At 41.1% G+C, this 13,538-nt stretch overlaps 1 protein-coding gene across 2 annotated transcripts in view; it reads left to right on the plus strand.

The window, feature by feature from the left end:
* FDX1 (ferredoxin 1) overlaps positions 1–13,538 on the plus strand; it is a 657,258-nt gene that overhangs the window by 240,150 nt on the left and 403,570 nt on the right. The window contains exon 1 of one of the 2 annotated variants that reach the window (XM_044072724.1): positions 13,200–13,423. The exons of the other annotated variant lie outside the window; for it this stretch is intronic. The gene's annotated coding sequence lies outside the window, so the exon portion shown is untranslated. Of the gene's footprint in view, positions 1–13,199; positions 13,424–13,538 lie in introns of those variants that run through there. 2 annotated transcript variants of the gene reach the window in all.

Here is a 13,538-nt window from a genome sequence, read left to right on the forward strand (position 1 = left end):
TACTAAGAGGAGATCTCTGCTCGACTTACAAAGCCATGTCTGACCTAGGTCTGTTAAAAATGCTATATCTAAAGAAATCTCAATCCCTCTGCACCACACTCTCCAGAGACCTCAACTTCATTACCACACTCAACAGAACATGCTGGAGAGACAGGTTCATAACCCAGAGACTGCCCATGCTCTGGAATAGACTTCCAATACATGTCAAGCAGAGCACCTCACTAGGCCTCTTCAAGAGAAATCTTGATGAGTGGATGGGAAATCGAAAGTTCACCCCGGGGATCACCCCAGTGGCTCTGCTTGATAGAGGCACTGGGAACTAACATCGGGTGGCACAGTGCCAGGGCACTTCTATGGGCTAGGCTTGTAAAGGCTCCAGGGCCATTAGCCTAGTACACACATATGAACCAATAGCAGAGCCACTCTATTTATCACTCTTCTTTTGAAACTCATCACACAGGGCCACTGCCCCCCCTATTGAACCACCCCTTTCCTGAAGTCAGGCAACAACCACTCTCAAAGTATTCAGACATAAGAACACTGGGTAAATGAAGCAACTTGTACCTGCTACCAAGACAACAGATAGAAGCACCCAGCTCCTGGTAGTCAGTTATGCTGCACAGAAGTATAGTTAATAGTTGCTAACATGTTTTTCTACTTCTCTGGTTTTATCAATACCCACACACACACACACACACACACACACACACACACACACACACACACACACACACACACACACACACACACACATTATAGTGTATATGTATTCAGATTTTACTCCTTGTATATAGTGTAGGAAATACTGTACATACTGACTGTATTCTTAAATGCCCTTTTACTCAGTTTATGTATAGCATGGGTCATAGCTTAAATGGTCTTTGTAGCAACCTACTTACCTGGTTATCAAAATGAAATAAATAAATGCATGTCAGTCAGAGTTAATATATGCATGATGTAATACATTTATATATGTCAGCCAAGTCAGACATGCCATAAACTGCTGAAACACAAAAGGAGGATACCATAATCAACAGTTATGCTATATATACTAATTTGAGATTGCACAACAGCAGACAAAGGGCAATTTACCAATCCCTGTTATGCTGCAATCAAGTGCCCAAAACTGTGCTCAGTTTGGATCAGCTGTGCATTCATTTCTTGAGGATTTACATCAGCCTGCTTGGCAGCTTTGCTCATTTATATATATATATATATATATATATATATATATATATATATATATATAAATATATCTAAATAAAAATGTAAATGTTCGTTTGTTCAAAATCTTAAATCTCCGAAAGTTCTTCACTGATTGCTTTGAAATTTTCACACAATGTTGCATTCGAATACGCGCGTGTTTTTATATACCTACTATTATATAGATGTCACACGTTGCATTCGAATACGCGCATGTTTTTATATACCTGCTATGGATTCTATATATTTGTATACAAATATGCAATTTTATATGATTTTGTTATAACTTTCTTACTTCTTTTTCAGTGCAATCGATCTGCTTTAGTTCATCCAAATAATGCCTTGCAGAAGATCAAACTTAGGTCGTCGTACTCGCGGAGTGGAAGCAGTGCGACAAGTAATTGCAAATCAAACTGAGGAAGAACAGGCATCAGTGAACGAGTGAAACAGACAAAGAATGGCTCAAATACGTGCTGAGGAAGCAGCACAACGATGTGCAGCCAGACTTGAGGATGCACGGTTGCGAACACGGCGATCACGTTCTGCAACTTCAGATCTGCTTCGTTCTCCTCGATCGACATCAGTGGACGAAATAAATGCTTGCCTGAAATACTCTACTTTGCGGCGACACGTAAAGACATTAAAATTAACTACAAATATGCGTGTCCAGCTGCAAAACGATCGATCAGCTGAGATATTCTCACATCAATTGCTGGAAATTGGGAACGGAAAGGTGCCGGCTGATCTGACCTCAGGACGAATTTCATTGCCTCATAACTTCTGCAATTTAGTGACGTCAAAAGAATTGGTTGAAAAAGTATTTCCCAATATTCAAACCAATTATAAGAATCACAATTGGCTGACTGAACGAGCTATTCTTGTGGCTAAGAACAAAGACATCTACGAACTTAACAATATTATTCAGTCTAACATTCAAAGCGAGGCAGTCACATACAAGTTCATCGACACTGTTGTGGAAGCAGATGAAGCAGTTAATTATCCAACAGAATTTTTGAATTCACTCGATCTGCCAGGGATGCCACTGCACGTACTGCAATTGAAAATCAGCATGCCAATTATCATGTTGCAAAATATCAACCAGCCAAAACTTTGCAACGGCACGCGGCTTGCAGTAAAAAATTAATGAGCAATGTCATAGAAGCAACAATCTTGACAGGACCTTTCAAAGGTGAAGATGTCCTCATTCCTTGCATTCCTATGATTCCAACGGATATGCCATTTCAATTTAAGAGATTGCAATTCCCAATTCGATTGGCGTTTGCAATCACCATCAACAAAGCTCAGGGCCAATCTTTAGAATTCTGCGGTTTAGATCTACACACGGATTGCTTCTCACATGGACAATTATATGTTGCGTGTTCTAGAGTCGGCAAACCAGACAATCTCTATATCTGCACAGATAATGGAACAACAAAAAATATTGTATATCCACAAGCATTGTGAAATTAAACAGATTAGAAATGTGCGCTTTCTCTTTTCTTTCTTTTCCATTTAACCAGACTGAGCCACAGCAATGCGTAGCCGGGTACAGCTAGTATATATATAAAATGAAAAGCCACAATGTCGAATGTGACAAAACTGAGACGAAACTGCCGATACCTCACATGAACGAACACCTGGAACACTGACAAACTCCAGGTAAGTAACCACTTGTCCTTCATGGTGAACTTTGCCCTTTCCCTACTGTAGTGCGATCTTGGAGTTGGTATATTTATTTGGGGGTAGGGTTGGGTGGGGGAAGCCCTCGCATGGGTGGGTTTAATTTGTTTTGGTTTACAGTTTTCTATTGTTTTGTGGTTCCAGACACGTGGTAAGTTACCTGGAGTTTGTTAGTCAGTATTCCAGGTGATCATTCATATAAGGTTTTGGCAATTTCGTCGCAGTCTTGTCGCATTCGACATTGCGGCTTTTCGATCTTCTCAGGTGGACTCATATATGCATCCATCCACCTCAAACCCTTTTTCCCATTTTGCACATGGGGTCGAGTTGTCACTTCAGCAGTGACAATCATTTCGAGCCAAGGTTTACACCGCCAGGTGGCTAGCCCTACCGTGGTGCCATGGTACTTCATTCATACCACACACACACTCTCACCTATGGCCAATTTAGAGTGCCCAATCCACCCACTGCATGTCTTTGGAATGTGGGAGGAAACCGGAGCACCCGGAGGAAACCCATGTGACCACAGGGAGAACATGCAGACTCCGCACAGAAGGCACCCCAGCTAAGAATCGAAACAGAGAACATCTTGCTGTGAGTTGACATCACACTGCTGCACCACTGAGGCCACCCTATAGATATATTTATTTATTTTATTTTACATTTATTAGCCGCAAAAGTCCAACTAGATACATATCCATTTTCAGTGGAGGCCCGGGAAGAAAAGCTCCAGAAGTACAAATTTTATTTAACAAATTCAAAATACACTTAACAGTATAATATCAACAGTTTAGATAATAATGCATATATATAATTCCAGGAGAAACTAACAGAAAAAAATTGTTTACGTAAGTTAGGTAGAAAGGATTAGAATGCAGTATGCTATCTGGGTAGAAGTGCCAGGAGCAATGAGAAGAAAAAATGGGAGCCACTTAGCAAGATAAGCTGAGGGAGATTAACCTGGGCTAGTGCAGGTACATATCCAGTGGTTGGTGAGATAATTTTTTACTGCATTTTTAAACTTTGTTAGAGAGGGATCAAATGTTATGGCAGCAGGGAGTAAGTTCCAAGTTTTTGCTATGTAGTTAGAGGATACTGAGTCACCGGATTGATTACAGGATTTAGAGGTCTTTAACGTTAATTTGTCATTAGATGTCAGTGGTCTGGTACTGGTGTGAGGGATAATTAAGGGTTGTATTACTGATTCAACTCATCTACTCACTACTGTCCTTACTCCAAACTCCAAATTAAATGTATATTCATTGCATGCCAGCTGAACTTAGGACCGCGGGGGGTACAAGTTTATTCAATGCATGAAAAATATTACCAAATGCTATTTGCCAGATAATCATAACTTATTATTTGTAACCTTCTTGTGTGTTCTTTTACATCACGTGGCCCTCAGGCATTCAGAAGAATGTGCCCAGATACAGAGACTGATATTAGTGGTGCACTGTAACCGTTTATTTTTGTAGTATTTGGGATACCCTGGTGTTTGACATGTGAACCATATGATGTACTGAGTCTACAGGAGATACGAGTACTCAGTGGAACATACAGATTACCATGAGGACAAGTGATGATGCTGACATTTTACCTTGTGCATCATCTCTCATTTAGGAGACTCTGCTTGACATATCTTTACCTAAGTGCTGAGCTATGGATGATGCTGTGAGCACACAATGTAACCACTGACAATGAAGGACACGGTAGCTGACCACAGATCAGGGTCCTCCACTGTAGTTGCTAAGGCATTTGCTGTTTATGGCAAAGTGGTGTTAGCTTGTCCTGGGATATAGCAGTACTCTGCATCTGGTAAGCCGAGTGGGTATGAACATCAGTAAATTTTTGGTGGTGATGATGGCATACATTTATTTATTTCCAGTTTGATTACTGGGGAAGTCCACTGGGCCCAAAGGACCCGTTTTCAGTGGAGGCCCAGGGAGAAAAGTTCCAAGATACATAATACAGTACAGATACAAGAGATACAGAAGTATAAAAGATACATTATATAGAACAGTTTACAACATATGTACATTCAATGTCACACATAGACAAAAATCATTATGATTGATCTTAGATTATACAGGTTCATTTATGCAAACACTCTTGTATAGTATGTGTGGAAACACTTAAAATACACACCTTTAAAGTAAATGTAGAAAACACTTTACATGCACTCATTTAAAGTATGATGCTATTTACAATATTTACACAGTTGTGTCATGAGATACGTAGCTCTAGGAGTTGTAAAGAGCTTAGATACACTCATAGTAAAGCAGCTATGGGAGATTTAGAGAGCTTAGGAACCTGGGAAAAACATCTCCTAGGGGTATGTACTTAGATAAATTTAGGTAGGGTGAAGGCAGGTACATTTCCATTTAGTGAACAGGTGTTTGAAAAGCTGGGTTTTAAAGTTTTCTGAGTTTGGTATAGTTGTTAGAGTGGAATGGAGAGAAAGAGAGGAGAAGTTGGCCAGCAGGATGTTTAGGCTTGTGGACAGCAGTTAAGTTTTGATGTTCAGATCTGAGAGTTCTGTTGGGGGTGTAAGGGGGAAGGATATTTGCTAAGCTGGACAATTTGTAGGGTGAAATACTAGTTTGTGTGCAGTGGTGAGTTGGAGGTAGTTTGGGAGTTCTAGCAAATTCAGAGATTGTAGGGTAAGACAATGATGGGTGGATTTTTTGGATTTGGCGGCAAATCTAGAGATTTTATTATAGCAGTTTTCTAGTTTGGAGGTGATAGAGGAGGACAGGTTGGTTAGGAGAGAGGCTCCATATAATAAGGAGGGAAGAAGATAAGTAATGGCCAGGGTATGCCTAGTAGAGTTTCAGAGAAAGTGATTATTCCTATATAGCATACCTAGTTTTTGGTGGGTTTTCTTAATATTTTGTTGAATATGGATGTCAAATGTGAGGAATTTGTCAACAGTAATGCCGAGTAGTTTAGCAGAGGGAACCACTTCTACAAGAGAGTTGGTTTGACTAAGGACTTTGAAAGCATTTTTGTCGTAGAGTAAGTCTTTGTGGGGGGGGGGGGGTAGTAGAATTTTAGATTTATTAGCACTGAGAGAGAGGTGGTTTTGGCACATCCAGTTTTCGGTGGTTGAAAAAGCAGTTTGGGTTTTAGTGAGCAATTCAGAGAGGTTAGAGGCAGAGCAGACTAAGGTTGAATCGTCTGCGTACTGAATGATTTTTGCATCAGGAATAGCAGTATGAAAGTTATTAATGAAGATGTTAAAAAGCATAGGCCCATGGTTGGATCCCTGTGGTACACCACTTGGGGTAGGTAAGAAGGAAGAGGAGGAGTTCTTCCATTTGACTGCTGCGATCTGTCTGACGGGTAGCTGGAGAACCAGGATAAAGTGTTTGGTGAGAGATGGAGGCTTGAGAGATGATAGAGGAGGTGTTTATGGGAAACAGTATTGAATGCTTTAGACAGATCAAGCAAAACAGTAGAAACCAAGTGTCCTGAATCTCGGGCTTGATTGACAGTTTCTAGGAAAGACAGTAGAGCGGTTTTAGTGCTATGGCCTGGGCGGAAGCCATGTTGGGTAGGTGTAAGAAGATGGTTTTGGGTTAGAAAAGGCACAAGTTGGAGGTGGACACACTTTTCTAGGATTTTAGAGATTGGTGAGAACAGAGCAATAGGGCGGAAGTTTGAGATGTTGGTGTTTTTGCCTCGTTTGTGAAGACGAAGAATATAAGCTGAGTGCCAGAGTTTGGGGACGTATGATTCCTTTATAGATCTGTTAATAGTGATGCTGATTGGGAGAGCTATACCATCAGCAGCACATTTTAGGAAGGAGGAGGGAATATTGTCAGGAGCATTGGAGCAAGGTTTAAGTTTTGACAGAAGTCTTTTTATAAAGTTAGTGGAGACAGGTTTGAGCTCGAACATAAGGGGATGGTTATTAGGGGAATTAGATGGAGAAGAGAGAGGGACTGGTGGGTTATTGTTGGGGAAATAGCTTACTTCAAGGTCAGATTTACTAGGGTCAGGACAGGGGTTATTCTTGGAGCCAGGATTAAGAAGTGAGTTTACTGATTTCCAGAATTGCTTGGGGGTTTTGTTGTTATTAGACTGGAGCTTGATATAGTAGGATTTTTTGTGTTTATTCATTTTTAGTAGTCCAGCTGTAAGTTCAGTGTTGCTGAATTGAGGAACTGGAATTTGGAGGGGAATTAAGGTAAGTAGGTTAGAGTAGACTATGGCAGTGCTGCCACCTTTTTTATTTAATCAGTCATTTCTGAGAGTATGGAATTTTGGGGGCAAGATCTCAGAATCAGAGATATAGGGTTTGAGCCAAGTTTTGGAGATGGCTAGGATCCAAGCTTGAAATTGGTGAACTTTGTTGTTAAGACTCTGGGCGTTAATAGTAAAGATTTTTAGGGTGTTGTGAGGGGAGCAAGGTGATAAGGGGTAGGTGTTATTAACAAAGGGATTGGAACCAGGGTTGGGTGGATATCTCCAGCTAACACTCGGTTATTGAAAGAAATAAACTTTGGCCATTTAAGTTTGCAAAGTAAGGGTTTAGGTAGAGCTCAGATTTTATGTGTCAGTTTATTAGCGATGGTGGAGAAAATTTTAGAGTGGAATAGGTACAGAGGGTTAGGCTGAATGAGCGAAGGGGAGATACAATGGAAATGGGAGAAGAGTGAGGGTAAGGATTGTATGGAGGTTATTTTTGTAGGTAAAATTGGACAAGCATTGGAGGAGTATGAGCTGGTATAGCATAAGAAAATTAGGAACAGAAGGAGGAAGCAGGGGGCCTGGTGGGTGCAGAAAATTAAGGGAAGCGTGTCTGTGCAAAGGGAGAATGATAGGTATAAATTTGGAGAAGAGAGAAGGCTGAGCAGAAGAGAGGGTTTAGAAAGAGGTACAGGTTTTTCTCAGAATTATAAGAAGGAGGAGGGGACTTTAATTGCTAGGGAGGTAGACAGAGTAATGTATGTAAGTGGGATGGCTGTAAGTAGGTGCAGTAAAGGGGGAACAGCTTCTACTGGGTAATTAGGCTGGCTGGGTAGGGAAAGGGAGGAATAAAGGTAGGCGTGCTGGGGGCATGTGGAATTTGGGGGCAGAGTAGGGGAGCGGAGTCAGCCCACATGGCAAACGAAGCGGGATTATACAAGTAAAGGAAGAAAGTTCTGAAAGAACAATCTGTGAGCTGCTGACTACTGAGTTGCTTTCTGGTAGGTAAGGGTAAGTGTAGAGCTGGAAATTCTGTGGTAGTGATAGTAGGGGGATATCTGGGTGCAATTACTGAGGAATTTAGCAGATAGACTGGGAAATATAAGAGCAGTCTTATACAGCAGAGATATGTTTTGTATGATACTAAGAGAGAGAGGGGATAGTAGAGGGTGCAGCCTGGTGGGGAAAAGTATATAACAGCTGAGCTAGTGATAGGAGTATAATACAGCTGAAGCTAGTGATAGCAGATAGCTATTATAGACATAGGGAAGGCTCTGTTAACAGTTACAGGTGGCTACACAAGGACAGGAAGTTTTGTTTGTTAAGGGGTAGAGAGGGGTATGGCTGCTGGGTAACCTGGCTAGGTAGCGAGTTTTAATACACATAGAAGTTATTTTAGTAAAATTTCAGCTTTACTGCTAGGTTTTGGAAACACGTACTTTCTTGCTTCCCTTGGTAACAGGGTTCTGACTTAGGATGGCAAGTTTCTGTAGCTTAAGGATGAGTGGCTGGTATTAATTGTAAAGGGTCCTTATTCACCAGGCAGGGAGATTCTTAAATCTTAGTGCAGGATAGGAGGTTGGAAAGCTAGGTACATTAGAGAGAGAGGCAAACTATAGTGGTGAGAAAACAGCCTTTTGATAATTAGGGTAAAGATACAGGCATTTCAGTCAGTAAAAAAAAAACACTAACATATCGTTCAATCAGTAAAAACAGGCTGGTTGACATACTAATAAGGCATTGATTAAAAAGGTCTAGAAAGAGCGAGGCAACAGTTCTTAGTAGCTTAACACAAACTGGCTAGGAATGCATTACAAAGTTTACAGTTATGTTCTGCTGAGTAATAAATAATATAATCAAGGTAGTTCAGGGACACAGGCTGTATGTTAAGTAAAAACCCGATAGAAGCAAACACTTTAGGTATATAGTTCTATCTAGTTCATCATATGTGCTCACAACAGTACAGGAATAGGCAGTAACACATCAGGTCAAATAAGCCATTTTCACATAGCACAGAAGTCAGTAGTACAATTATGCAAATGTATTAAGTTCAAGGTTTATCACAGAGAACTAGGGATGGCTACATGTATTACTGCCCACACAAAAGAATTATGCTGTAAGCTCTTCACCAATTCTGTGGACGCCACATTGGTAATAAACTTACAAGAAAGGAGGCTATGTGCTGTTTCTGCCCACGCACAGTGTTTAGATTGATAGCACTGCTCAGACCCTGTAAGATCTACCTCAGCATTGGAAATGCCACACTAATAATTAAAATGTATGTATGGAGGTTCTGAGTTATTCTGCCCACACAGTTTATGAATTAATAGTACTGCACAGACCCTGTTGAAGCCTCAAAGTTACTTACCATTAATGCTATGCTATGCAAGGTTAAATTAGGATATCCTAGAAGCGCTAAGCATTGATTACTAAAAGCGCTTCAGTTCCGTGTAGTGTCAAGAAGCTTAGATTCCCTCATGCTATAAGAATGTTTAACTAGCGCAGGAGTAGTGTGCGAGTCATATCAACTCAGCATGGAAGTGGATTGGGTAAATATGCACTCGCATTACCAGGAGCTCTTACAGTAATAGTTACCCCAGAGTATAGAGATTTAACAAGGAAAATATTATGTTGCAGGCTAGTTCCGTACAACATATACCCAGCAAGCCACTAACCACTAGTCTATTGCGAGTTATGTTCTGAAATGAGAACGAGTACTAAGGGTTATCGCAGCACTCTCTCTAGGAAGTGGGGTAGCTTACATCAACTCCACATGGGAAGTGCAGATACAAATAGCCGTTTCTAGCACAATAATCCAGCACAAGATGAGTAAAACAACCTGGATGGTGTCTGAATTTGTAAGGCTTCTCTGAACACAAGCTAAACCTTTGTGATTTTCCAGCTAGCATTCATCAATACAGTAATAAAAGCAGCAAAAAGTAACTTACAGAGTTAAAGACGCTAGGGCCAGGAACGCACAGCAGCCAGGGGGATGTTCCAGTTATTAAAGATGGCACCTCGCAGGGCTGCACAGATTTATAAAACTGAAAAGGATGTGAGGTGGGAAGGGTGGGGGTGTAGGTGTGGGCAGGTATGATCAAGGAGGGGCTAAAGCTCTAGATAAGTGAGCAAGTATCTGGTGGGATGTCTTGTAGAGTTAAGTTAGAAGGAAAGAGGAAGAGAAACTGAGCGGGGGTAGGGACTGGGGTGTAGGAATGAAAAAGAGCTGTAGGAGAGTGACGAGAATGAGAAGCAGATACATGGACCTATTGGAATGGGTCTGTCTGAGGAACCTGTGGAGAACAATAAACATGGAGACCATGTGCCCATTATCAGCTTATCAGATATATGTATAGGTGCAGGCTAATGAACACCTGTCCAATCAGATCATGGGTTGCCATTGAAATAGGACTGGTGACTTGCAGGCTGTTTCTCATATGTTTGTCATGCTGCATGTCAGTGCTGGAAGATTCCATGTAGATCTGGCTCATGAATGCAGGAAATTGCTGAATATCACTTTGTGAACTGATACTGGAAATGCAGGAGAGTTCATGGGCAATGACAATGCCAGTTAGCAATACTATCATGTCATGGTATGAGGTGTGGCTTAGTCACAGACTGCACAACACACGTACAGTATGGTGATGTCTGGCCACTGGTTTGGTTGTTCAGAGCAAGAGTGTCAGACACATGCAGCAGTACATCTGTTATGTCTAGTTCTATGGACTTCTTAATGATCTTACTCAGATCATAACATGATTGCATCCTAACATATGACCCTAGGACAGATGCATCAACAGCCTTCTCACATACAGTGCCTCTGGGACAGATGCATCAACAGCCTTCTCACATACAGTGACTCTAACACTTGTGGGACATCTTTTGGTGGCTGCACAGCGGAGCCCCTCTTTGGTTGGTGCCTGATGGATTTTGCAGTGGTCACCGTTTGTAATTATCAGCTTGATGTAGAAGACCATGTTGAAGGATGTGAGCTATTTTAATGTGGGTAATGGAATATACTTATGTACAAAGATGGTGTGTGTGGTACAACTAGTCTTGCACGGTCTCTGTTACCTATCCAGAAAAAAAATCTGTGTCACATTTGATCTAACTGCACAAGTTTTAATGCTGGTACTCTTTGGTGGGACAGGTACTCGAGATGTACTAGCCAGTGCACCTTCAGGGTATCACATGACTGCGACACATGCTATTCATGCATCATGTCCTCACTGTCATCATGACCTGGTTTCTGGGACCATTAGTGTAGAATTTCTATACCCCAAAGTGGGAGGTCACCCTAGTTGTCTGACATCATACTGTACAGTATTACATTCATAGTGACCATCCATGCTGTTTTCTCAGATGTGTATAGATGAGCACCTTGGATGTACACTAACACTAGAATTAGGACTTAAGTAACCCAGTCATGTGTTCAGTCACCAGTGGGATTGCTTGTACACCTCATTATATGCCTTTTCCTTTGCAGAGTGGAGTTTTCTGATTGCAGGGATATCTTAGAAAACCAGAGGACAGCTGCTATGCCATGTGATTGTAAACACACTGATGTAGTTTTTGTTGACAGACTACTAACTGCTGTTCACTGTTCAATATGTATGACTTAATGTTCACCTCTAGATGTCTATTTTGAGCATATCCTTTAGAAAAACAATTGTGTAAAACACTCATGCACCATATACGTGTACTGAACACATAGCTTAGATACTGTGTTGATAGATGGATTATGACTAATTCTGCATGACATACAAGCTGACAGTAAAGGGAATGACAGCACTTATTTAAATATTGTTCTGTATCTTCCTTAGTTGGTTCTTTTATGCATGGTGTCACTTTTAACACAGATGTAGTCAGTGGCACTACATGTCCTTAGGAAGTGCTCTACATTGTAGAATCCTTCCATGACCACATGTCAGTCGTACCACTTAAGATAGTGTTAGGGGAACGTTGTCTAGTTCCCATCCCCTCTGCATAACACGTCAGGAGTTTATCTTGTATGCTGGAGGATGCACCTCTGTGGTACCACCCCTGTGGTGATTGGAATGTCCCAAATGACATTATACTCAGCAGAAGGCACACATTTGATTTAGGAGACATTGGATTCCCCTGCAGGCTTGGAAAGTTCCATATGATACATATATCTGATGCAAAACCTGCATCACTTCCCTGTTGGTATGTAGTATCTAGCAATCATTTCCTGGTCAAGGAGCTGGTTTAGATGTAGTCATGCGTGGCAGTGTGTGTGGATGCTGCCTTACTCTGAGTATTTAGTATTTATGAATCTCTTCCTGGTCAGGAAGCTGGTTTAGATATAGTCATGTGTGGCAGTGTGGGTGGGTGCTATTTTACTGTCAGTATGTAGTATCTGTCAGTCACTTCTTGGTCAGCTGGTTTAGATGTAGTCATGTGTTCCAGTTTGGGTGGACACTGCCTTACTGTCAGTAGTTGCTGACTGGGGTTTCTCTATTGGGGATAAACTTTTGGCTAGGCTTGTAAGGGCCCATGGGCCATTAGCCTAGTAACCTCCTATGATCCTATGAATAGCATACATATCCTACATACTATGTGACTAATGTAAATACGTCTTATATAAAATAAAAACAATTAATGCTTAAATATGTCTTTCTTCACACTTCATATATACTTTTTTATTTTGCTGTTTGTGCGTGACGTAATTATGTCTCTTGTCTGACTGATTCACGTACAAGGCTGAACGTGAAAAAGGACTATCTAGATCAGTGTTCTAACCATACTAAAAAATATACACACACACTCACTTCTGGTGTTTCTGCCAAGGTACTCCACGTGCACAGCCACCATCGCTACACTATCCGATGAGGCAAAGTAATAAACTGAAAATGAATCACTATTGTTTGTTTGTATCTTTCGGTTTTTCCAGGTTAGGGGTCGCCACAGCGTAACTCAAATTCGCTAATGATGTAGTTGCGTTTACGTGCCGAGTTACCAGCCCTGATGCATAACCTTCAACGAAGGTACGCCCATGTCTACCCTCCACGCAGAAGACGCTCCTGCTGAGAATCGAACCAGACAGCGTCTTACTGTGAGGCGACAACGCTACCGCAGCACCACCACCGCAGGTCCAAAAATCGTCACTATAGTATTTAGGGTCATATCTTGAATTTTCTAAGCTACACAGCTGTTAAGTTCTGTCAAATTGCATTTGATTTCGCAGCAAGCGACTCTATGAGCAACTGACACCAGAAAACAGGTCAACATATTTTATTTAACACACATTACTGTTCTGCAAATAGTCAACCTTCTATTTCCTAAATGTGGAACACCTAACAGCTTATTAACGACTTCAACTATGAAGGTCAGTCACACAGAATGGTTAAATTGTGCTACTTTATACTTATAAAAAGTTATTTTGGTGAATGAATGAATTTGATTCAGTATTACTTACCACAAGCATCAGTTAAAAAAAAACT

The sequence above is a fragment of the Protopterus annectens genome, chromosome 5.part0 (assembly GCF_019279795.1).
Source record: "Protopterus annectens isolate FY-2018-M chromosome 5.part0, PAN1.0, whole genome shotgun sequence".
NCBI classification, from domain to species: domain Eukaryota; kingdom Metazoa; phylum Chordata; order Ceratodontiformes; family Protopteridae; genus Protopterus; species Protopterus annectens.